At 44.2% G+C, this 24,611-nt stretch overlaps 1 pseudogene; it reads left to right on the top strand.

The window, feature by feature from the left end:
- Positions 1–2,320: 2,320 nt before the first annotated feature.
- On the top strand, positions 2,321–3,041 carry LOC121447413 (annotated as a pseudogene).
- The last annotated feature ends 21,570 nt before the right edge of the window (positions 3,042–24,611 follow it).

A 24,611-nucleotide genomic window follows, 5' to 3' on the forward strand; every position in this document is an offset into this window, starting at 1 on the left:
ACCTAGACCAGAGCTGGCCTGAGACAGCAAACTCCACAGGAGTGGAGCAAACCCTGGGAGCACTGAGTGACCTTCAGGAGCACGAACTGACCAACCGGGTAACTGGAACCGTGGCACTGACTTTACCATGAAGAACAACCATCTGAGCCTTGAATCCATATCTATTTAATATAGTTCTTGAAGTCCTAGCTAGAGCAATAAGACAACAAAAGAAGATCAAGGAGATACAAATCAGAAAAGAAGTCAAGCTCTCACTATTTGCTGATGATATAATAGCTTACATAAGCGACCCCAAAAATTCTACCAAGGACATCTACAACTAACTCATAAACACTTTCAGTAATGTAGCACGATACAAGATTAACTCAAAAAAATCAATAGTCCTCCTGTACACAGATGATTAAAGGGCTGGGAAAAAAATCAGAGAATCAACACCCTTCACAATAGCTGCAAATAGCATAAAATATCTTGGAGTAACTCTAACTCTAGTAATAGGAGCGGCGGGGCTGCATCCCCAGCACCCAGGCCGCCTCACTAGCTTATGCCCCAAAATAACAACACACAAATTGTATTCATTTAAACACTGCTTGGCCCATTATCCCTAGCCCTTACTGGCTAATTCTGATATCCCAATCAACCCATTTCTAATAAACTGTGTAGCACCGGTCTTACTGGGAAGATTCTAGCCTACGTCCATCCTGGGTCGGAGCTTCATCGCATGTGCCCGGGAGAGGGGAGCATGGCGTCTCTGCTCCAGAGAGCAGAGCTGTCGAGTCTGAGCTCACTTCCTTTTCCTCCCAGCATTCTGTTCTGTTTACTCCACCCACCTATGTTCTAACCAATAAAATGGGCCAAGGCAGTTTCTTTATTAGCCAATGACCTTCCTCCATCATCTAACAAAACAAGTGGAAGACTTGTATGACAAGAACTTTAAATCTTTGAAGAAAGAGATTGAAGAAGACACCAGAAAGTGGAAAGATCTCCCATTTTCCTGGGTAGGCAGAATTAGCATAGTAAAAATGGCAATCTTACCAAAAGCAATCTATAGATTCAATGCAATGCCCATCAAAATCTCAGGAAAATTCTTTACCTCAAAAGAATGGTACTCAACTTCATATGGAAAAGCAAAAACCCATGATAGCCAAAACAATCCTGTAAAATAAAAGAATTTCTGGAGGCATCACAATCCCTGACTTCAAACTCTACTACAGAGCTACAGTACTGAAAACAGCCTGATATTAGCATAAAAACAGACAGGAGGACTAACGGAATTGAATCAAAGGCCCAGATATTAACCCATACTTTCGAACACCTGATTTTTGACAAAGAAGCAAAAAATATCAAATGGAAAAAAAAGCATATGTAACAAATGGTGCTGGCAAACTGGATATCAACATGTAGAAGAAAGAAAATAGATTCATATCTATCACCAAGCACAAAACTCAAACCCAAATGGATCAAAGACCTTAACATAAAGCCAGCCACACTGAACATCATAGAAGAAAAAGTGGGAAGTATACTTGAACACATTGGCACAGGAGAGCTCTTTCTAAATATAACCCAAGTAGTACCAACACTGAGAGAAACAATTAATAAATAGGACCTCCTGAAACTGAAAAGCTCCTGTAAAGCAAAGGACATGGTCAACAAGACAAAACGACAGCCTACAGAATGTGAAAAGATCTTCATCAACCCCACATCAAACAGAGGTCTGATCTCCAAAATATACAAAGAACTCAAGAAACTGATCATCAAAAGAACAAATAATCCAATAAAAAATGGAGTTCAGACTTAAACAGAGAACTCTCAATAGAGGAATCTAAAATTCCTGAAAGACACTTAAGGAAATGCTTAACATCCTTAGACATCAGAAAAAAACAACTCTGAGATTCCATCTTACACCTTTAAGAATGGCCAAGATTGGGGCTGGAGAGATGGCTCAGTAGTTAAGAGCATTGCCTGCTCTTCCAAAGGTCCTGAGTTCAATTCCCAGCAACCACATGGTGGCTCACAACCATCTATAATGAGATCTGGTGCCCGCTTCTGCCTGCAGACATACACACAGACAGAATATTGTATACATAACAAAAAAATAAATATTTAAAAAAAATAATAATGGCCAAAATCGAGCAGCCTTCGGAGATCCCGTGGATCTGTGTTCAACAGTGTTTGGACAGAACAGACCCGGGGCCTCCCTTTGTTAGCTTCCACCGCTCCTCATCTGCAGCTGCAGCCTCCGGAACCATCACCTCGCCGCCTTTAGCTCCCAGGACCAGCTAGCACCGTCTCTTTGCGGGTAGCTCCAGACTGCGTCTCAACCATGACCTCCCAGATTCGTCAGAATTATTCCACTGAAGTGGAGGCTGCCGTGAACTGCCTGGTCAACCTGCACCTGCGGGTCTCCTACACCTACCTCTCGCTGGGCTTTTTTTTTTTTTTTTTTTTTTTTTTTTTTAGTTTTTTCGAGACAGGGTTTCTCTGTGGTTTTGGAGCCTGTCCTGGAACTAGCTCTTGTAGACCAGGCTGGCCTCGAACTCACAGAGACCCTCCTGCCTCTGCCTCCCGAGTGCTGGGATTAAAGGCGTGCTATTTTGACCGGGATGACGTGGCTCTGGAGGGTGTAGGCCACTCTTTCAGTGAATTGGCCTAGGAGAAGCACGAGGGAGCCGAGCGTCTCCTCAAGTTGCAGAACGATCGCGGAGGCCGTGCACTCTTTCAGGATGTGCAGAAGCCATCTCAAGATGAGTGGGGTAAAACCCGGGAGGCCATGGAAGCTGCCCTGGCCTTGGAGAAGAACTTGAACCAGGCCCTCTTGGATCTTCATTCCCTGGGCTCTGCCAGCACAGATCCTCATCTCTGTGACTTCCTTGAAAACCACTTCCTGGATAAGAAGGTGAAGGTCATCAAGAAGATGGGCAACCACCTGACCAACCTCCGCAGGTTGGCTACTGGGCCCCAGGCATCTCTGGGCCAGTACCTCTTTGAGCGGTTCACTCTCAAGCATGACTAGGAGGCCTCTCCTTCCGAGGGGCCCCCACCTCTGCTCTGTACCAGCCCGCCTCAGGACCTTCACCCGAACCTCTCAAGAAGCCACTAGGCAGCTTTGTAACGCCCTGGAGCCCCTCTCAAGTTTTGGACCAAGTAAAAATAAAGCCTTTTGAAGCAGCAAAAAAAAAAAAAAAAAAAAGAATGGCCAAGATCAAAAACACTGATGACAGCTTATGCTGAAGAGGTTGTGGGGTAAAAGGAACACTCCTGCATTGCTGGTGAGAATGCAAGCTGATACAGCTGCTTTGGATATCAGTGTGGCAATTTCTCAGAAAATTAGGAGACAACCTTCTTCAAGACCCAGCAATACCACTTTTGGGTATATATCCAAAGGATGCTCAATCGTGCCACAAGGACATGTGCTCAACTATGTTTATAGCAGCATTGTTTGTCATTGCCAGAACCTGGAAACAACCTAATACCCCTTGACTGAAGAATGGATTAGGAAAATGTGGTATGTTTACAAATGGAGTACTACACAGCAGAAAAAAACGACATCTTAAAATTTGCAGGTAAATGGATGGAGCTAGAAAACATCATTTTGAGTGAGGTAACTCAGACCCAGAAAGACAATTATCATATGTACTCACTCATAAGTGGTTTTTAAACATAAAGCAAAGAAAGCCATCCTACAAACCACAATCCCAGAGAACCTAGAGGAGGACTCTAAAGGAGACATACATAGGAAGTATAAAAAAAACCCAAGATCTCCTGAGTAAATTGGGAGCATGGGTACCTTGGGAGAGGGTTGAAGGCAGGTGGGGGTGGCGGCAGGGAGGGGAGCAGAGAAAAATGTAGAGCTCAATAATAAAAATCAATAAAAGAATATATATATATATATATATATATATATATATTTCATGCCAAAAGAACAATGCAAACATACATGCAGATAAAACACTCCTATATATAACATATGGATTTCAAAATACTTTAAGTGTATGCAACAGCCAAGATAACTCCTAATTTTTTTATTTTTTATTTACCTTTCTGGACATTTTAAAAAAATTATTTAAAACATTTTTCATTTATGTGTACACATAAATGTGTCTGTGTGAATGCATGCCAGGTGTATACAGGTACCTTCAGAGGCCAAAAGATGGTGTCAGATCCACTGGAACTGGGGTCACAGATGGTCGTGAGCTGCCTGATGTGGCATCTGGGAACTGGCTTGGATACTCTGCAAAGGTCCCAAGCATTTTATCTTTCCAACCCAACCTTCTATACATTTTAAATATCCACTTCACTTTTTAGGCTTTCTTCTTGGAGCACAATTATGAATAAAATCTGTATTATGACTAAAATACAATGGGAAGTAGTAGGATCTTGTTGCAAATGGTCTACAGTTAGATTTCTGTCCTTCATGCCTGGTGAGTCTTAAGTTTGACTTGTTCAGATAGACTAAAAACATGAACCAAGAAGAATGAAACTAACCAAAGAACCCATTTAGCGATCTTTCCACCAAATTTTATAGATAATGTTTTTAGATTCTACATCTTCACAGAAATGTTTTAAAATATGTGCTCATAAAGAGGGCCTGGTTTTTATTCTTCTCTTCAATTCTTGTGCCTGTACTCCCCAACCCCCAGGGGTCCAAGCTAATTCTTCTGTACCTTTTAACTTAAAATATTATTCATGGGAACAGGGACTTTCTGTTCTTTTGGATTCCAAGAATTAAACACTAGTGGGCATTTATCATTTTTCTATTTAAAACATTTTCTCTGTCAAATTGAATGTCTTCTGATTTCAGTGCAGTGTGAAAGACCGTGAAACTCCATGTTCATAGCTCTGAGTAGTTTGTATACAGTTTCCAGCAGTCTGGTAAGCAGAATTTATTAAGCAAGGAGCCATTCAAAATCAAAAACCTTCTGTATGGTTCTGTAGAAAATCATTCAGAACTCTTTCTGCCATGGCATCTATGTCTATTCCAGGTAAGTCTTTGAAAACATTGTAGAAGGCTGGCAACGTGGCTCCTCAAGGAAAGGCATCAACTGCCAAGCCAGACAAATCTCAGTTCTGTCCTTGGGACCCAGATAATGGAAGGAGATAACTGACCCCACAAATTGGCCTTCTCCGACCTCTACCTTCATGCCATGATTGGTACTCAAGAGCCTCCTCATACACACACACACAGAGAGAATAGATAAATGGTTTTTTGTTTGTGTTTGTTTAATTAAGGGCCTAGAGAGATGACTCAGTGGTTACAGTATTTACTGTTCTTCCAGGCAGAGTTGGTCACAGCACCCCTATCAGGCAGCTCATACCCACCTGTAACTCAAGCTCCAGAGAGTGGGCACCTCTAGCCCCCATGAGCAACTTCACTCACATGCATATGCCCACAAACAAACCCACATAGACAGACATAACGAAAATACCCTATTTTTGCCAGGACGGTGGCTCTTACCTGTAATCCCAGCACTTGGGGGGCCAAAGTAGGATTGTAGGCAAGAAAGAAATAACATTCGTTGTATTAATTAGGACTTTTGCAATGACGAACAACTCTAATTTAGATAGTGAAGGGGATTTGTTGGCTTACATAATTAAAAGTCCACAAATATATACCCTCTAGATAAAGTCTGAGCTCACAGATCCTAGAGAAAGTCTGTTCTCTTCTGGCTCTTGTTTCTGCTGGGAACCTCACCACCCTCCATGTCTCTTAGTGTCTCCAGGTAGCAAAACAGCTGCAGGCTTCTTGGACCTCCTGCCTTCACACCATACTTCCCGGGTATCTAGCTCCTTCCCAAGCCTCAGACTTTATCCTCTCTTATGAAAATCAGATAATCAAGCAGAGTGTAGTGGCTCATACCTGTAACATCAACTCTCAGTAGTTGGGGGCAGAAAGATAGCTCTTATTTAAGACTAGTTTGGGCCACAGTGGAAGACCCTATCTCTCTCTCTCTCTCTCTCTCTCTCTCTCTCTCTCTATATATATATATATATATATATATATATATATATATACACACACACACACACACACAATAAGTAAGCCAGGCAGTGGTGATGCACATCTTTAATCCTAGTACCAGGGAGGCAAAGGCAGATGGATCTCTTGAGTTTGAGGCCAGCCTGGTCTACAAAGAGAGTTCTAGGACAGCCAGGGATACATAGAAAAAACAAAAACAAAACAAACAAAAAAGAAAACAAAGTAAATAAAATCAAAAGTGTAATTTTCCCATCCCTGAAACCATCATGGCAGGGTGTCCCTCTCTTTGGCTATCAAAACATTGAAACAATGGACCCACGGAATTGGCATTTGCCCATGAATCTCATGGTAGGGAAAGCAAAGGCTGAACCTGGTATCAGCCAGAGGAGGAATCTGCCTAGTGGAAAGGGAGTTCTGACCGCTTACCTGAGGACCAGGTGAGTCTAGAGCTGAGACAATGATGGGCGGGGCTACAGCTCCACCAGGACCGCTCAGTTACACACAGCTCCTGCTTTGTCTCCAAACCTAGACCTCATGCCAGAGTCATGAAGATGGGCTTGTGACCATTGGCACTTCTTATTCATCTTAACATGGTCACCTTCCTTTGCTTTCCACCATGACTTGTTTGTTTAATTAGCCTACCTGAGACAGGTGCCCAAGCCTAGCTTGCTACAACTTTCACTACTGAGGTTCTGACCCTAACCATTTCAGTAACATCCTTCCTGAAGCATTCTTTGCAGGAATGGGCACATAATCTTAGAGTAGCTACTTTATCCCCCTTCCCAGAGAGAGGACTATCCCTTGGGAGAGCTACAATCCCCACCCTCACCTAATGCCACAGGATGGAGAAGGAAGGCATATGATCTCCTTTCTCTTCCTGTTGTTGTTTTTTACTCTTCAGCTCTCTACTCTTTCATCTTTTTTTTTGGGGGGGGGGTGCTGCCACCCAGTTCCCAAATAAATGATAAACACAGACGCTTATTATTACTTACAAATGCTCGGCTTTAACTTGACTTGTTTCTTGCCAGCGTTTCTTCACTTTAAGTTATCCCATCTACCTTTTGCTTTGGACTTTACCTTTCTTTTACTTCTGTAAATCTCACTTTCACTTTCTTCAAGGCGGACAGTGTAGCTGGGTGACTGGCCGCTAATCCTCTTGCTCTTTCTTCTCCTCCCAGGGTTCTCCTTCTATTTATTCTCTCTGCCTGCCAGCCCTGCCTATCCTTGCTCCTGCCTCACTGTTGGCCGTTCAGCTCTTTATTAGACCAACCAGGTGTTTTAGACAGACAAAGTAACACAACTTCACGGAGTTAAACAAATGCAACATAAAAGAACGCAACACATCTTTGCATCATTAAAACAAATGTTGCACAGCATAAACAAACGTAACACACCTTAAAATAATATTTCACATCTTCCCTTCATATTTTCTTCTCTGTTGCCTTCCTCTGGAGGCTTGCGGATGTAGAAAATAGCTACCCTGGCAGGGTATAGTAGATCATGCCCGTGTGCCAGCACTCAGAAGGTTGAAGCAGGAGAATCTCTGGGAGTTCTCCTAGATCTGTGCCTTTAGAGTATGAAGCATGTTGTCTCAGTTTCCATAAAGTAAGACAAGATGAGTAACTGTGCTGGTTTGAATGAAAATGGCCCCCATAGGCTCAGTATTTGATCTTGATCCACTGCTGGTAGACTGTTCAGGAAGGTTAAGGAGCTGTGTCCTTGTTGGAGGAGGTGTGTCACTGGGCATGAGCTTGGGAGTTCCAAAAGCCCAGTCACTATCTCTGCCTCCTGTCTGTGAGCTCTCGGCTACTGCTCCAGAGCCTTGACAACCAACCTGCTGTCACACTCCATGTCACAATGATGATCATGAACTAACCTTCTGAATCTGTAGGCAAGCTACTAATTAAATGCTTTATTTTATAAGTTACCTTACTCATTGTGTCTCTTCACAGCAATGAAACAGTAACTAAGACAGTATCCTTCTGTTCCTCTGAGTCATTCAACTATGATTTATATTATTTCGTGTGAACATTCAATATGTATCTCTGTGCCTCCTCGTGTTGTGTTTTGCTTCCCATCTTCTCTTAGGGTTAAACGTGCTGCCTCGGCTGGACCCAGGAAGAACCAATATACTGAGAGGGGATGGGTGCAGAAAAGATGTTCCAGGAAGAATTTTCTGTGCTAATAGGCAGGCCTGCTGAGGGCTTTTCTTTAGAGAACTGTATCTACCTACACCCACTTTGCCTAGAAATGTCTAGGGATTTTCAAGGTTGTTAATTATCTATTCAAGGATCTGTTTTAAGTGGCTCCTATTTTCAAACCAGGTATCTTATAATGATATTTTAAAGTGCTCTTCTTCACTAACAAAGGTAATCACAGCCATTTAGTGAACGCCTCGTAGGCGAACCCTTATTCACTTGACTTACACTGTTGCTAATTCTTCACAACAAACCTCCAAAGTAGGAATTAAGAGTTTTACCACCACCAACGGAAAGCCTAGGGCTAGGGTGTAGTTCAATTAGTAAGGGTCATGTGTGTCCCAGGCTGGCTTCAGAGTCTCTGTGTTGGTAAGATGATAGTTGTTCTTCTGTTCTGTCTGCTTCTTGCTTGCTCTTCTTGTTCCTGAAAGGAGGACGCAACAAAACCCACGTGGAGCGCGAGCTTTATTGAAGCGTGCGGGAAAGAAGGGGAAAAGAGAGCGAACAGACAGCGTTCCAGCTTTTTAAAGGGTCCCCCACGCACGTGCCTGCGGAGCCTTTGCGTGGAACGCTAGGGGCTCCTGGGAAATGTAGTTCCCCAGGCGAGCTATGCTCAGGGGCCTTCTGGGGAATAACAATGGTGACCTTCTGTTCCTTCGGCCTCTACCTCCCTAGTGCTGGCATTTGAGTTACCATACCCAGTTTCTTCAGTGGTAGGGATCAAATCTGTGATTTTGTGCCTGCAAGGGAAGCAAGCTCACTATCAACTGAGCTACATCTCCAATCTAAGATCTCTCTCTCTGTCTCTGTCTTTTTGGTTTTTTTGAGACAGGGTTTCTCTGTTGTAGCCTTGGCTGTCCTAGATCTAACTTGGGACCAGGCTGGCTTCAAACTCAGAGATCTGTCTCTCCCTGCCCCTCCCTCCTGAGTGCTGGGATTAAAGGTCTGGGCTGTTTGGTTAAAAGCATCACCTCAGCCCCTAACATCCTTATACCCAAAGAGTCTGGAATTTTTGAGTCCAGGTTTTACCCCAGCCCCTCAGCACCCCTGTATCCAAAGAGTCTGAAATGTTTGGTGGAAAGTTCCATTCCAAGTCCCCTCCCCTGGGAGTTGCCTCAGTCCAGACTCCACCTTGGAGAAAGCCTGCCAAATGGTGAGCCCTCCCCAGAGAGGGTAAAGACCACTCCCACAGGCTATTTAAACTGCCATCCAGAGAATGAACACATGGTCTTCCTGGTTCTCCTTTCTCCTCTCCGTGGTTTTTCGGTCTTCCTTCCTGTCTCCATCCATGGGGGCCTGGAAGGCCACCTGGGAGCGCTGGCATCCATTAAACCTGTGCTTTTTCTAATTCGGTTTGATTTGGTCCGATTTGGATTATCGCATTAGCAGAGAGGCTTATTGGGCCATAAAAACTTTTCATCTGGAGATCCACCAAGGGGGCTGGGTTTTTTTCCCCATTGTTCCAGGGCAACATGTTGGAAAACACCCTTCTCACAACCACCCGCTCTCCCCCAGGCTAAGATCAGCTTTGTCTGGGTAAGTTCCCCATTTCCAAGTCATTGCCCCTAAGGCCCAGGGCCTCATACCTTTGCTGGCTCATCTGTTGAAGTCACGGGCCTGTGCCAGGAAGGCCCTTGCCCCTGTGGGGCTACTTTGGGTAGGAAACAACCTTCCAAGGAATTTCCCACACCCCTGTTTTTGACCAGGAGTCTTATCACGGTGGACACATTGTGCTAGGCATTGAGTCCTGAGTCTCGGCATAGATTTGTAAGATAGAGACCTGCAAGTCAAAGGGATTTTCAAATGCCCTTGGGCCTCTTTTTACAAAAATCCTTTTAAATTGGGGCTATCTGATGCCATACATCCCTTAACGCCTAGTGTGAAACAAACAAGCCCCCATATGTGCCTGGTTTCTGGATACTATAGTCCTGATCCCCCTTCCCAATCCCCTTCCCATTTCTCTCACTGTTTGCTCTCTACAACAGATCCATTTCCCCCGTCCTTCAACTCTAAAATAAATGGCATAGGTGTTCTGTCTGTTAAGTATTTTTCTTAAAATAAACCTCTCCACCATGCAAATAATCCCAATCAGACCAAATCAGACCGTAATAGAAGATGCCCATGTTTAATGCAATGCTCCCGGGTGGCACTGGGAAAGCATGGCAAGGGGAAGAGAGAGAAAAGGAGAGACCAGGCAAAACCTGGAGACCACGTGTTCATTCTCTGGGGGACAGTTTAAATAGCCTGTGGGAGTGGTCTTGACCTTCCTTGGAGAGGGGTCACATTTTGGTGTGCTTTCTTAGAGGTGGAGTTTGGACTAAAGCAACTCCTATGGGGGCTTGTAAAGGAGTTTCCTGTCCAATATTGCAAAGATGGGTGCCAGGGGCTGGGATGAGGCCCCCAACTGTAATATTCCATACTCTTTGTATAAAGGGGAGTTAGGGAGCTGGGGTGATGCTTTTGACTAAACAATTCTGCCTATGATAGTCTTTGACTTACTAAAATATTCCCGCTAGTCCTGGAGGGATAGCTCACAACCAAAATTATAAAATATTCCTGCTAATCTTCTTGCCTCTACTAGCATTGGTAAGCTGTAACTGATTGGGCAAATTAAATGTCTAAATTTAACAAAAGAGCCTCTGACACAGAGATATGCCAGCTCCTGCAGCATCCTACAGCTCCTCCAAGAAGACACATGGTTATAGAAGACCTTCCACCTGGAGGCTTGCCTTTGGGTATGGCAAAGCCACCCACACAGCAAAAAGCAGCCTTCCACCTCATCAGCTTCCTGGACATTATACAGGGGATCAGTCGTCTCATCCCGCCAAGACAGGTAGACTAAATTCCTCCCCCACCCCCACATACACGCAGAGAAAAATCTTCAGGACTCCTGGGCTCAACATGAGCTAAAGGCAAGTACTGGTGTTTGCCAAAGACTACAGAGAGATTTGGGATTTCCTGCATAGCAAAAAAGCTGTCTCATTTCTGCTCATGTATCCCTCTCAGATCTGTCTAATGGCATTTAATGACTTAGGATACTGGTAACTGATTGCTTCATTTGTTAAGTTTCCTGCTGAAAATACAGACAGAAGTGTCTCTTTCACAGGCTTCATAGACCAGGATTAACAGGTTTCTGATGTATCTTCAAAGATGCAGAGTTCCCAATTCCCTTTGATTGTCTTCTAAAATGTTCCTGTTCCAGTTGACTTACAGATGCCTGCAGGTTCCTGAAAAAGTTCTGCTGCTTTATCAAGAAATCTGGTCTCATAAAAACTAACAGTCTCCAGAGCCTATTTTAGCCCCACCCATTTTCAAGAATATTTTACAGGTCACTCCTGCTCTCTGGACCAAGACCAACTTACAGAGGGCCTCCTAGACAATGCCAACACCTACACCAGCTACTAAATCTTCGTCCACCGTTGGTAGTACCTTTCCTGGCTCAAATGGATACCTACCAACTAAAATCTAGTTTTAAAGGGCTCTCTCAACTCTCACCTATTCACCCTAGCCTCTCCTGTACAACCAGGGAACTTCTTTGTCCCATTCTTTCTGGCAGTTAATGACCCTTCCCAAGGCTAGCCCCACCCACAGGGCCAATAATAATAATCTAGTTTTTTTCTCCTAGTCACCTGCCTTCTCATCTCCCTCAAGAAATAGATGCCTGAGGTCTCCAGGATGGCAGTAAACCAGATTCCTCTCTAGCCACACCTTTCGCTGAGCATGAGCCCACCAACTCCCAACTCTCCCCTCACCCACTTCACCTCATGCCCACAGGAAGTAGCCAGACGTGAGTCGGGGCCCCTATACCCAAAGAGTCTGGGATGTTTGGTTAAAAGCATCACCTCAGTCCCTAACATCATTATGAGTCTGGAATTTGGGGGTCCAGGCTTCACCCCACCTCTTTGGCACCCCTATACCCAAAGAGTCTGAAATGTTCCATTCCAAGCCCCCTCCCCTGGGAGTTGCCTCAGTCCAGACTCCACCTCCGAGAAAGCCCACCAGTTACCCTTCCCCAGAGAGGGTCAAGACCACTCCCACAGGCTATTTAAACTGCCCCCCCCCCCTGTGGTTTTCAGTCTTCCTGTCTCCATCCCTGGGGTCCAAGAAGGCCACTCAGGAGCACTGGCATCCATTAAATCTGGGCTTTTTCTAATTTGGTTTGATTTGGTCTGATTTGGATTATTGCCTTGGCAGAGAGATTTATCGGGATGTAAAAACTTTTCATGGGCCACCACCATCAACCAAGATGTACCTTTTTAAAACATATGACTGCTGTTCCCAGAGCCTATGACCCTTTGTGGCTTCAGGAGAGGTCTTAGGACTGCAATCATAGCTCTCCTTCCTGTCTGAAGCCCATGGCAATTTAAGGGAAAGGCCACATAACCCTCCTCTTGCAGAAGTCTGCTCACCCTGCGTCCTGCCCCTCCCCCTCTCCGCCTGGGAAGGTGCTCAACCTGGCTCAGGCTCCCTGCAGATTGCCCGGAACCGTGAGAAGCTGAGCCTTGGAGGAGCTGAGCCTTCCAGGACAGCCTTAGGGCAAGAGTCCAGTTGGAGCCCAAAGTCAGTGCTTCAGGTTTCTGTCTTGGGGGTGGCTGGCTCCTGGAGACATTCTGAACCCTTCTCAGGAAGGCCTTTTAACTGGGGTTTTCTTTCTTTCATATTTCTCATCTTCTGGCTACCCCAATATCCCCGGTTGGCACACCCTAACTACTTATTTACTTTTTATTTATTTCTGGGTTTTTGAACGGGTTTTGTAGTTGGGTGTTTTTTACTCTTTACTCTTTTGGTTCTGTGGGGCCCAACACCCAGCTCCCAAATACACTTAACTCGTGGAGTCTTATTTTTTTCTTGTGAACACCGGGCCTTAGCTTGACTTATTTCTAGCCCAGCTTTTCTTAACTTAAATTATCCAGTTTACCTTTTGCCTCTGAGCTTTTAACTTTGTCCTATATTCCTTTTATTACGTCTTACGCTGTGTCTGGCTGTGTCTGGCTGTGTCGCTGAGTGGCTGGCCCCTAGAGTCTTCCTCCTAATCTCTCTTGCCATCAAGCCAGCAACCATAATGGTGACAGAGTTCCAGTGTCCCCTTTGCCTTACCCCAGCTTCAAGTCATTAAACAGTATTTCCTTCCTTCCTACCTTCTTTCCTTCCTTCCTTCCTTCCTTTCTTTTTCATTTTGTTTTTTGAGACAAGGTTTCTCTGTAGTTTTGGAGCCTGTCCTGGAACTAGCTCTTGTAGACGAGGCTGGCCTCAGACTCACAGAGATCCACCTGCCTCTGCCTCCCGAGTGCTGGGATTCTTTTGAAGGCAAGTGCCACTATTGCCTGGCAAACAGTATTTACTCACAGTTAAAACTATCCCCATTCTAGACAGGAGGCTTTTTCTTAAACAATCCTGAACTTAAGTTTTTCCCAAGTTCACTCTTTTCCTTATATTTTGTTAGGTTTATGTGTTTGTGGAAGATCAGGCTCCTTGGATGCAGGGGAAAATAACAGTCTTAGAAACCATGTCCCATCCAGTGGTTTCCCATCATCTTTTGGTATGAACCCATTTTATCCTCATACCTCTGCCTCTTTTTCTTGGTATTTCCTTGTTTGGAGTCCTGTCACAAGTTGGGTTCTCTGCAAGTCTACGCAGAGATTCTTCTTCAGAAATTCTGGGTGGAGGTAGGAGAACAGAAGCAGGGCTGGGCAGAGGGACAAAACAGACACACTCGGATGCAGTAAAAAGCTTGTTCCACAGGCTGCCCAAAGCTGGCAGGGCTCAACACAGTTGTTCTGTGGCAGGGCCAAAAGCTCACCCTTGGCGATCCCCTTGTAGGCTGCTCGAAGAGATAGTGAGTGGCCGGCCATGGGCTGGGGATTCGAGTCAGTTCAGAAATTCCTGTGAAGGGCCACAGAGGGTGCACAGCTGGGAGCTGTCAGCTGAGTCATTGCAGCAGCTGAGGAGATAAACCCTGCAGCCTGCAGGAGAGGCAGGCAGGGAGTCTGAGAAGCATGTCATCCACCTGTCTCCTCTTTTCCACTCCTTTGTCTCCGAACACTCATTCTCTCACATCCTTCTGCTAAGGGAACTGTCTAGAGAGCGTTGAGATAAAAACCAAACACCTAACAGCATCCTTAAAACAACAAAAACAAATGGGAAAACATAAAAACCATAGTATAAGATGGTCTTTTTTTTTTATGATGTTTTGGGTTTTTTCTTTAGTTTTTAAAAATAATTTTCTTTTTATAAATTTTTGTTTTGAGAAAACAGAGTGAGGCTTGGTGGGGTAAAACTTGGTTATCTGAGGCAGGATGATTGAGGTTTAGGTCCTCTTTAGCAACTTAGTAAGGCTCCGCCGCAAACAAAAGTCATTGAGGTATTTTTCCCCCCTTCTTTTGTAAAGAATAGACATTTGCGTGCTCCCAAGTACACTTTGGAAACTTAAAGCCTTCTTTTCTAAATACCTAAACTTGGTAAGTTTATAAGAAATGGAAACTATTTCAGAAATAACCCCTGAAGCAAACTGAAAATAAAGAGGACTTTCCTTTTGACCCAATACAGAAAGTCAAGGGGGCCCAGAGGCACTGTGAAAGAAAGGACTCAAGACTTCTTAAGAAGCAGAAGATTGGAATGACAGATGTCCTCTGGGTGACAGGGTTGTTAAGTAGCTGAGAGCATCCTCGTCAGGCTTCAAGCTAGAAACTCAGATATTAGTGTTTCTGAACTCTAAGTGTGTTCTAAGATCCTTCAGACTCTATGACAACATGGCCAGCCCATGTGGAGGGACAACACATATTAAGTCACTATTACAGACAGAGTTGTGTTCTATCCCCCAGTCTCCTCCCCAGAAAAGGGCAGAAAAAATATACATATTGGAGTAGTACCTGCCTTTATTACAGAATGCATCTTTTATTTGAACATGGGTCTTTTAAAAGGATTTATTTTAAAAAAAGAAAAATGTTGCGGGAGCTCCTTCTGCTCCTTCAGCCAATAGCCACTGAGATACCAGCCCATTGGGGTGTGGTCTCGCCCCCCTTTTTTTTTCTCTGTTGAAATAGGAGCGGTGGGCTACGTCCCTGGCACCCAGCCACCCACAAGGCTAGCTTTATACCCGAAATAATTACACGGAAACTGTATTCTTTTAAACACTGCTTGGCCCATTAGTTCCAGCCTCTTATTGGCTAGCTCTTACATATTGATCTAACCCATTTCTAATAATCTGTGTAGCCCACGAGGTGGCTTACCAGGGAAGATCTTAACCTGCAGCTGTGTCAGGTGGGAGAATCATGGCGACTGCCTGACTCGGCTTCTTTCTCCCAGCATTCTGTTCTGTCTACTCTGCCTACCCAATTTTCTGTCCTATCAGGGCCAAGCAATTTTCTTTATTAATTAACCAATGAAAGCAATAGATAAATACAAGACCCACCTCCATCAGAAAAAGAAAATAAAAGGGTCACGTGTAACCCAGGTTGGCCTTGAGACCCTAGGCAGCTTCAGATGACTTTGAACTTCTGACCATCCTGCCCCCACCTCCTGAATGGTGGGATTACAGGTATGCATCACCACTCTTGGGTTTATACAGTGCTAGGGATCAAACCCAGGACTTTATGTATGCCAGTTTAGCCCTCTAACCCACTGAGCTCAATCATCAGACTCTCTTTAAGGCATGTGAGGTGTGTGCGTGTGCACGCGTGCGTGTATGTTTCCCAGAGTTGAACCCAGAGCTTTGTGTATGCTAGATAAGAATTCTACCACTGAGCTACATGCTCAATCTTTAAGTAAGATAGTTTTTTCTTATTATTTATTTGTGTGTCTGTCTGTCTGCCTGTCTGTCTATCTATGTGTGCTCAAACATGCACGTTTGTAAGACCATGTTTGTCAGTGCACACACACACACATGAGTAGAGGTCAGATGATGACTGTGAGAGTCTGTTCTTTCCTTCTACCATGGGGGTCCTGGAATCAAGCTAAGATAGTCACGTTTGTTGTAACCCCTGAACTATCTTGTCAGCCCCAGATAGTCTTTACAGAAGGTAATCAAGTTCGAAAGTATGATTGATGTCCTTTAAAAGGGAAACTTTTGAGTCTATAATAGAGCCTCATCCCTAAAATCTAGCACTTAGGCTGCTGAGGCAGGAGGATTGCCAGTTTGAGGTCAGCCAGAGCTACATGGTAAGAAACACTCTCAAAACTAATTAATTAGCAGCTGGGGAGATGGCTCAGTGTTCAGAGCACTTGCTGCTCTTTCAGAGGACCTGGGTTTGATTCCCAGCACCCACGTGGTAGCTCATAACCAACTATAAACTATAACTTCAGTCTGAGGCTCCAATACCTTCTTCTAGTCTCTGCAAGCACCAGGCATAACATGTAGGCAAAACATCCATACACACAGAATAAAAAAAATTAAAACGGGGCTGGAGAGATGGCTCAGTGGTTAAGAGCATTGCCTGCTCTTCCAAAGGTCCTGAGTTCAGTTCCCAGCAACCACATGGTGGCTCACAACCTTCCGTAATGGGGTCTGGTGCCCTCTTCTGGTCTGCAGGCATACACACAGACAGAACACTGTATACATAATTAATAAATAAATAAATAAATAAAATATTTAAAAAAAAAATTAAAACAACATACATAAATTAAAAACTCAAGCTTTTATAAAAAATTAATTAAGTAAAATAAAAAGTAAATTTTGACGCAAAGATAGCTTTAGAGAGACAGCATTGTAAGGGACACTGGGAGAGTTTTGTCCCTAACCCAAAAAACATGGAGAGGAGGAGAAAGGACACAAAACAAATTGGCTTCTTCAAAGGAGCCAATTGCACCTTCACCTTTATTCTGAACTCGCATTTTTACTTCCTGTTGCTCAAGTCACCTGCTTGGTAATACTCTGCTAACGCAGGCACTGGAAAGGACGATCACTGTGCTGATAGCGCTTCTGTTGGGCAGAAGCTGTGCCTCACCCAGCTGTGCAGGCGGCTGGACTGTGAAGCCGTCCTTAGTGAGCTTACTTCACTTCTCCGGTCTGTTTTCTCCTGGGTAAAATAGGAAGCTTAGCAATATCTACCAAAGAGGCCTTTTAAGAGTGAGACAGGACCTAATACCTTAATTCTTCCTTTCCAGTTTTAAATTCATGAGTATCGCCTGAGGCCCGTTGGCCACACTCCAGCAGACTCTCCGGTGTAGTAAGCCGTCGATACCAATTATTAATGTTATTGTCACTTCTGCTCAGCTCTCAGTGACAAAGACAGTTACATCTCCTGAAACAAAGCTATTAATTATCTTATGTATTGAGGAAGTCAGAAGCCGGAAATCTAATCTTGGAGAAAGTATAGAGCTTTGTTTGTAAGACAAGCCACTGTGAAACCTTCGGAGGTTTAGTTAGCCATGTGGATCAGGTTTAGAGTCATACAGTGGGGTATCAGCCTCTTTTGGGTAAGATATTACTATTATTTGTAAGAGATTTATTTATTGTCATTTATATGTATGAGTGTTTGTCTGCATGTATATATTGGTACAACATGTATGTATTGGCACCACATGCATGCCTGATGTGTGAAAAAGATGTCAGATACCCAGATCTGGAGTTACAGATGACAGATGGTTTCGAGCCACTGTGTGGCATTTTGTGGTATCTGGGAACTGAACCCAGCTCCTTTGCCAAGGCAGCAAGTGCTCTTAACTGCCTAACCATCTCTCTAATGCCTGCCTGGATATTAATATTTTAAGTGGATATTTTAGGCCATTTAATCACCCTTGGTCTATATGGCATAGAAACTTTCAAATAATACCCAAGCATTACAAAACTGGACATAGGTGGACTTTAGATGATCGGAGTAATCAATCTTTTTTGATGGAGAAATCAGAAGCCACTTAAGTCACAATGAGGCATTACCTCTCCCATAGGATGGATTAAATTAAAACATTGGGGCAAAGACACTTGGAATGTGGAGAAAGTCAAAGCCTTGAATTTGCTGGTGAAAATTTAAGTGGTGCAGGACCCAGGAACACAGTCCGAGTGATTCCTCAAAAGGATTAAGTAAAGAATTACGGTGCAACCCAGGTGTGCTCCTAAAGGAACTGAACCAAGGACTAAGGCAGAGGCTTAAGCAGATCAGTACTTCCTGTAGCTCCATTCACAGTGGGTCAGGGTAAGAGCAAGGCAGGTGGCCACCAGCAGACGAAGGAGCCAAATGAAGTAGCCGCACCATAGCTGCACCGGCTTCAGATTTGGCCATAGAAAGGGAGGAGGTTCTGATGCAGGTTCCACCCAGCATCACGCTATGTGAAAAGCAGATGCATGACTGATTTCATTTATACAACAGCATCTAGTAGCCGGGCAGTTGGTGGCGCTGGCCATTAATCCCAGTTTTCAGGAAGACAGAGGCAGGCGGATCTCTGTGAGTTTGAGGCTAGCCTGGTCTACAGAGTGAGTTCCAGGACAGCCAGAGCTACATAAAGAAACTACCTCGAAAAACCAAGAAAACAAACAAACATACAAACAAATCAGCATCTAGGGCTGGTGTTCTAGTCATAATTATCATTGCTGCAAAGAAACACCGTCACCAAAAGCACGCTGGAGAGAAAAGGGCTTACTTCACCTTGACTTCCCGATGGTAGCCCATCACTGAAGTCAGTGTAGAAACTCAAGCAGGGCAGGAGCCTGGAGGCAGGAACCAATGAAGAGACCATGGAGGGGTGCTGCTTACTGGCTTGCTCCCCTGGTTTGTTTGGCCTGTTTTCTTATAGAACGCAGGACCACCATCCCAGGGGTGGCCCCGTGCACAACGGGCTGGGCCATCCTCATCAACGACTAATTAAGAGAATGCCCTACAGCTGGATCATATGGGACATTTTCCTCAATTGAGGTCTCCTCTCAGATGACTCTAGGTTGTGTCAAGTTGACATAAAACTAACCAGCCCAGGGCCAGACCTAAAAGCATTCAGTGAGAAGTCCATCTTACCAAGAAGGTAAGAATTTTTTTCTTTGTAACGAGATCCCGATTCCTCTCCCCAGCTATGGTCCACTGATGTAATTTACCTTTCTATCCTCCCCTATGCATTGTTACCAGGGGCTTTGGGCTCATTTTTGCATACTTGACTGTCTTCCGGATATTGGATATCGTTATATACACATTATATACGTTGGTTCCAAGAATCTGATCTTCGTAAATATTCAGATGAACTTCCTGGGAAAACTCAATGTCCTTTTTGTTGTTTCTTAAACAATGCAAAGCAAAGCAAACCAAACCGAGATTTCTCTATATAACCCTGGCTAGCACTGAACTCTCTGTGTAGACCAGACTGGACTCAAACTTAAAGCAGTCCTCCCCCCTGCCTCCGAGATGACTAATGCACACTTCCACACCCGGTTTATGCTGTGATGGAGGTGGCGCTCCAGGCTTTGGGGATGCTAGGCAAGCCCTCTACCATCCCGGCTCTAAAATTGGTCTTTGAAAAGTAGATATTTGATTATCATCAATTACATGTAAATTATGTAACTTCCCTACTATTTTCAAAAACATTTTTGAGGCTTCAGAGATGGCTCAGCGGTAGAAGCACTCAGGCTGTAGGGCAAATTCTAGTTGGTCTTAATAATAAGACTCTGGAGTAGAATATTAGGGGGTGAAAGCTAGCCACTAGTTCTTACCTCTGTAAAGTCTTCAGACCCGAATGTGGTATCCTGTCTCTACAAGTCCTCAGACTGAATTCCTTGAGCTCCTGGCTCCTCGTGCCTTATATTCCTCTCTCCACCCAGCCATATCCTTTCCTGTCTCTGCCTCCCTAGTTCTGGGATTAAAGGTGTGAGCCACCACCTTCTGGCCTCTATGGCTAACTAATGGTTTTAGTTCTGCGTTCTGATCTTCAAGCAAGCTTTATTTGTTAGATTACAAACAAAATCTCACTGCACATTTACCATGCAAACCTGATGCCCTGATTTTGAATCCCTGAAAACTACAAACAAGCTTGCTGCGGCCACACAGACATTTATACGTTTTGAACTCTTAAAATATATTTCCTTCATGTCATTTTTAATCGTGTATGTATGCATGTAGGTACATGCACATGAATGTATGTTCTGTGGAGAGCAGAGGCATTGGATCCCTTGAAGCTGGAGTTACAGGCAGTTGGTAGCCATCTGATACCTGACACAGGTGCCACAGGTTCCCTGCAAGAGCAGAAAGCTTTTCAGAACCACAGAGTCATCTCCTGAGTTCCAAGCACCTGTCTTTTTTGTTTGTTTGTTTTGGTTTGTTTTTTAATTTACTTATCTATTTTGGGGGGGAAAGGGAGGGACACAGCAGGTGTGTAGACATCAGAGGACCAACTGCAGAGTCAATTTCGTCCTCTTACAATGCTGGTTCTGGGCATCAAACCCGGGTCCACTGTAAGAGCAGGGGCTCTTAAGAGCTAAGCCATCTCTCTAGCTGTGCTCAATAGTTTCACATCAACTGGACACAAGCTACAGTCATCTGAGAGGAGGGAGTCTCTACTGAGAAAATGCCTCCATAGATTGGTCTGCAGACACACCCAAAGGGGAAGAGAGCCACAGCCTGAGAACCACTTCCCTGTAGAAAAGCACAACGCTGATGCTAATGCCTGGCCCCTAATCTGGTAGCTACCCTCTTCACTGATGATGACTATGGCTCTAGTTCTGAACTCAGAGCACGCTGTCCATTACATATCTCCAAATGGAGACCCCCAAGTGTATTCACCCTCTTCTTCTGACACTTGGATTTCCATTTGATTGACAGCAACATGCCAGTCACTCAAACCAGTAACCTGGTAATCATCTCCACCCTTCCTCCTTCTCCCTTTGCAACCTTCCTCCTTGCTTTTGCAGGCACACCCGTCTCCCATCCTCTACATTGCTAACTCACTTCCAGTTGAGTGCAACTCCTAATTCCTCCCTCCAGAACCTGAGCAGACTCCATGTTTCCAGGCCGAGTCTCTTGCTACCTCCTCTCCCAGTGTGATTAAACCAACAAACAAAACCACATCTGGTTGTGTTTTTCTGTTTTTCTCGTACTTAAAAGCATTTAGTGGCTAACGCTTGCTTGCAAGCTACATTTCAAACATTCCAGTCAGACTGCCTTGCAAGCAAGTCCATGCATGTTCCTTCCCACATGTCCCGAGGCCATTTTCTTCCACAGCCTGAGCTATAGTTATATTGACTTACTTGACATTTCAGACATGCATCCTGGCTTCTGTGCCTTGGTCCTTACTGTGGGCTCAACCAGAACATCTGTTCACTTCCTTGTCTTCCACTCCTGCATACCCTTAGGGACTTGGCTCAAATATCATTTCTTAGAAGAGGATTGATCCCAACTCTTCCCCTTTGTAGTCCTCTTTTTTCGGCCTGTGTTGAACTCTACCCTACTTTTCTTACTCTATCTTATCAACTGGTTTTCCTGTGCAATACCCTTTCTAGGTTAAATATTATAGAGGTGTGCTGGCTTCTTTGTCGTCAACTTGACGACAATAAGCTAGAGTCATCTGGAAAGAGGGAACTTCAATTGAGAAAATGCTGCCATCAGGTTGGACTGTAGACATCCTGTGAGGGCATTTTCTTGATTAATCATTGATGCTGGGCCCAGCCCACTTTGACGGTGCCACCGCTGGGGAAATGATACTGGCCTGAGCAAGGGAGCAAGTCAGTAAAGAGCATTCCTCCGCAGCCTCTGCTTCAGGTTCTGACTCTGGGGTCCTGCTTGAGTCCTTGCCCTGACTTCACAGTGTACGCTGTGATTAGGACTGATCAAATAAGTCAAACATGCCCTTCCTCCATCCCAAGATGCTTGAAGTCATGGTGTTTACCACATGGATAAAAAGCGTACTAGAACAAAAGGGAATTGTATCAAACGTATGTCTGAGACATAGAAGGGATTGGGCATGGTTGTGAATACCTACAATTCTGTCACTTGGGAAGTGTGGCTAGGATGTTCATGAATTCAAGGTTATCCTTGATTACATATCAAATTTAGGGCTAGTCTGAGCTACAGGAGAGCCCCTCTGTCTTAATATGGTTCCTATTGTTTTGATGAAATAACATGACTAAAAAGAAAGTTGGGGAGGAAAGGGTTTATTTGGCTTACACTTCAGCATTGCTGTTCACCACTGAAGGAAGTCAGGACAGGAACTTAATTAAACAGGGGTGGAAACGAGGCAGGAGCTAATACAGAGGCCATAGAGGGAAGCTGCTTACTGAATTCCTTTCCAAGGCTTGCTCAGCCCACCTAATAGAACCCAGGACTGTAGCACAAACAATAAAAACCCAGAGGCAGACATTGGGGTTCAAGCTGAAGATCAGAAAAACAAAGCAGCCAAGCCACTAGAGAGATTTTACCTCAACCAAGGATCAGACAAAGGAAAAAAGCAATCCTGTCTCTACGGATACTCAGATTGAGCCTCAGACCTGTCTCCTCCGATTTTATATTTCTCTCTAGTGCTGGGATTAAAGGCACCCACCATCACCGCCTAGCCTCTGTGGTTAACTAGTGTGGCTGCTGGGATTAAAGGTGTGAGCCACCATTGCGGGGCTTGTATGGCTGACTGGTGTGGTTGTTTTGCATTGACCCTCAGGCAAGCTTTATTTATTAAAACACAAATAATATACCACTATACAGGACCAGCAGCCCAGGGATGTTAACCACCCATCATGGACTGGGCCCTCCCCCATTGATCGCTATATGAGAAAATGCTTCATGGCTGGATTTCAAGAAGGTATTTTCTCAGCAGAGATTCCTTCCTCTGATGACTCTATAGCTTGTGTCATGTTGACACAGAAAACCACCCAGTACCCCCTCTCAAAACAAACAAACAACCCCCCTCCACCAACAATAACAAAAAACAGGGCTATAGAGACGGCTCTGTGGGTAAATATGTTTGACCACTTATCCCCAAATGGTAGAAGGAAAGACCTGGCTCCCACAAGTTGTACTCTGACTCTTACATACATGTCATGACACAAGTGAGCCCATGCACACCCAAGAGGTACATATACACAAATATATAAACATAATTCTTTAAAATGTGTATGACATCTTGCATGTCATTACTTAACAATTGCAGTTGTAAAGGCCACTAGACAAACCCTCCAAATAATGACAGTGAAGCACCAGGGACTCCTGTACTCCAGGGTTGCAGTGGCCAACTTTTCCCCTTATGGAACCTGTGGGAATGAAGCTCATGTAAGTGGGGACAACTGAGAAGCAGAAAAACTGTTGGTAAGAACATCTGGGCACCCAGTTCAACACTGCACAATGTCAGCCTGGCTGTGTTTTGATTTTCCAGTTACACTGTAAAGTTAATTATTTGCTTAGAATAAATACATTTAGTATGTACGCCTATCACTTGCAAATGAATGAGTCTTCATTCATTAATATTCAGATCAGGGAAGCCAAGGACTATAGAAACACAGTGCGAGTCCAGAGGTTAGTGGCTCTGTGAGTAAGGAATGCTTCTATCAAAATCATTTTTCCCAGTGACCCTCTGAGCATATAGGACAGAAAAGAGTTCCTGGTGGGGGTAAAGGAGGGGTGAGGTCTCAACTTGCTTGAACCAAGAAGTATACCTACTTACCATTCTCTTTACAAACAAATAAATAATGCATCCCTCAGAATATATATACTCTACAGACTAAAGAGATGGCTCAGTGCATAAAAATGCTATCTACATAAGCCTGGTGACCCAAATTTTATCATTGGAACCTACATGTTAAAAAAAAAGCTGAGCTGGTGGTGGCACACATCTTTAATCCCAGTACTCAGGAGGCAGAGGCAGGCAAACCTCTGTAAATTCAAGACCAGCCTGGTCTACAGAGTGAGTTCCAGGATAGCCAGGGTAACACAGAGAAACCCTATCTGATAAAAACAAAAACAAGCCAGAAACAGTGGCACACATCTGTAATCCTAGCATGTCTATGAAGAGCTGAGAGGCAGAGGCACGAGAATTGAGTGGACACTTTTTGGTCAGCTAGCCTGGAGCATGTAGCAGAGCAGCAGAAACAAGAGACCCTACCCCTACTAGGTAGGAAAGAACTGACTCCCTAATCCTGTCCTCTGATTGACCTCCCATGTGTGTTCTTGTAAACTGTGGCATGCATATGCCCTTGCACCTGCGTTTTACATGCATACAGATAGGCAGGCTTTACTTTGGGCCACCAGCTCACAAATAATGACATGGAGACTTATCAATTTTGAAAGCTCAGCCTATAGCTTAGGCTTGTTTCTAACTAGTTCTTACAACTTAAATTAACGTGTATCTTTTTTATCTCTATTTTTTTATGTGCCTGGGTTACCTTTACTCTGTATCCCCCACACAACTTCCTCTCCATCTGGCTGGTGATTCCACCTTCTTCTTCTTCCCAGTATTCTCTCTGCCATGAAAATTCTGTGTAGATATTGGCCATTTAACTTTTTATTAAACCAATTCCAGTGACATATCTTCATACAATGTAA

The sequence above is a fragment of the Microtus oregoni genome, unplaced genomic scaffold (assembly GCF_018167655.1).
Source record: "Microtus oregoni isolate MIOR12 unplaced genomic scaffold, Mior012 000004F_ref0000308, whole genome shotgun sequence".
Taxonomy (NCBI): domain Eukaryota; kingdom Metazoa; phylum Chordata; class Mammalia; order Rodentia; family Cricetidae; genus Microtus; species Microtus oregoni.